Source organism: Tenrec ecaudatus, unplaced genomic scaffold, assembly GCF_050624435.1.
Source record: "Tenrec ecaudatus isolate mTenEca1 unplaced genomic scaffold, mTenEca1.hap1 Scaffold_461, whole genome shotgun sequence".
Lineage (NCBI taxonomy): Eukaryota > Metazoa > Chordata > Mammalia > Afrosoricida > Tenrecidae > Tenrec > Tenrec ecaudatus.
In genome coordinates this window covers 20,913-23,295 of record NW_027459369.1, presented here as the reverse complement: position 1 = coordinate 23,295, position 2,383 = coordinate 20,913, and the positions used below count along the sequence as shown (strand labels likewise).

The 2,383-nt window shown below is 39.6% G+C and overlaps 1 pseudogene; it reads left to right on the top strand.

Annotated features, from left to right (window-relative positions):
- Nucleotides 1-469: 469 nt before the first annotated feature.
- Nucleotides 470-1,599, top strand: LOC142436608 (cytochrome c oxidase assembly protein COX11, mitochondrial-like; annotated as a pseudogene).
- Nucleotides 1,600-2,383: the final 784 nt, after the last annotated feature.

Below are 2,383 nucleotides of genomic sequence, written 5' to 3'. Positions count from 1 at the left end.
AATAATATTTTAAATTTTATATGGGGTTTTAAATATTTATATTGTATAATCTCTTATACCTTTCATTTTATGAAGCACATAATCTTGCTTTTTATTTTCCAAAAACCATTTTTGGGTGTGATAATGCAGATATCGTATAATTCCATAGCTCAATCACATCAAGACATATTGTACATTTGCTACCACAGTCAGTTTCAAAATATTTTCTTACTTCCTAAACTCTTTAATATCAACCCCATCTTACTCTGTCTGTCTCCCATAGCCCCACCCCACCATATCCTATTTTACTTGCTGTGTCTATAGGTGCATCAATCCCAGGTTTCATATTCTGAGAAAAACAGAAAAGATAATAATATAAATTCAGTAGGGTTACCACCAATGACAAAATACATCTGAGTAGAGTATACCCAATATGAAACAGAGGGAGAGAGAGAGAATGTTGAAAACCAGATCAGGTCTGGCTCATGGCATGGAGGAACTTGGAGCTGTGTGCCGGGCGCTGGGGTCACGCTGCGTTGCTGACCAGAGGCTAGAGCCCCTCCTCTGCCCATGGCGGAGTGGCACCCAAGCTCCTGACAGGGGACAGAGGCGGCTAGGGACGTCGGGGCTCCGGAGCCAGGCACTGGGCCTGCTTTTGCAGCCGCCTCAGGGGCCAAAGAGCACGAACCCGTTCATGCGCGCGCAGGAGGAGGCCTGGCGGCGCCGCAACAAGACTGTCCTCACATACGTGACCTCGGTCGCCATGGCCATGCTGGGGGCGTCCTACGCAGCGGTGCCCCTTTATCGGCTCTATTGCCAGACTACTGGACTTGGAGGGTCAGCTGTAGCTGGTCATGGATCTAACCAGATTGAAAACATGGTGCCTGTTAAGGATCGCATTATTAAAGTAACCTTTTTTTTCTTTTTTAAACATTTTATTAGGGGCTCATACAACTCTTATCACAATCCATACATATACATACATCAGTTGTATAAAGCACATCTGTACATTCTTTTCCCTAATCATTTTCTTTTTTTTCTCCTCTTTTCTTTTTTTACATTTTATTAGGGGCTCATACAACTTTGTCACAATCCATACATATACATACATCAATTGTATAAAGCACATCTGCACATTCCCTGCCCCAATCATTCTCAAAGCATTTGCTCTCCACTTAAGCCCTTTGCATCAGGTCCTCTTTTTTTCCCCCGCTCCCTCCCCGTTCCCCCCTCCCTCTAAAGTAACCTTTAATGCGGATGTGCATGCAAGTCTCCAGTGGAACTTTAGACCTCAGCAAACGGAAATATATGTAATGCCAGGAGAGACGGCACTGGCATTTTACAAAGCTAAGAACCCGACTGACAAGCCAGTCATCGGGATTTCTACATACAATCTTGTACCATTTGAAGCTGGACAGTATTTCAATAGAATACAGTGCTTCTGTTTTGAAGAACAAAGGCTTAATCCACAAGAGGAAGTAGACATGCCAGGGTTTTTCTACATTGATCCTGAATTTGCTGAAGATCCAAGAATGGTGAATATTGATCTCATCACTCTTTCTTATACTTTTTGTTGGAGCTAAAGATGGCCATAAATTGCCAGTTCCAGGCTATCATTGAAGTCAGCAACTAAATCTGCGTCCCATTTGTGATTTTTGAGAAATCATGTGTCTGACTTCTCAGAGATGAAATATTTCTACTATGTTGTATTTAATTATTGTGTACTGGTGATGGTTCAGCTTGCTTCCTTCCATGCCTGGACATCTTAACCACATTTAAAATCGAGAAAACAGGTTTAGCTTTTACCATAAGGAATCCACTTAAAGAGTGCCTACTTAAGAGTGACTGCCACCAAACTCTTAAGAGCTTGATAGTAGTAAGTAACTGTTTAGCTTTAAATATAAATATAAATATAAATATATATATAAAGAGAGAGAGAGACTTAATGGTACGGCTTAATTCATTAGATTGCTTCCAAATTTTGGCCCTTCATACTTGTATCATTTGAACACTTGATGTTTATTTTTGGCTGTGCACCAGACTCTGAACAGGTTGATTATTAAATCTCTCAAACCAGTGGTGTTACCTGCCTTCAGTGTGAATAGTCATTATTGTTAGTCCTTAACATGAAAGAGGTGTGTTACTTGCTCAAAGATTGCATGTTTTCTTCAAATTCTTATTTGTTTTACTTTTAAGATCTAGGACTGCTTTATATTGATTGTACCATGTAAATAATTAGGTTGCAATTGTGGTACCATGAAATCTCTCTATATATATGATTAACTATGATAGTTACAAGTCCTTCAATGTTAAAATATGTGTGGGGTTGTATACATATACTGATATCGAAAGTCTACCTGTAAACAAACTCTAAAGACACATTAAATTATTTTAATAGTTAAGA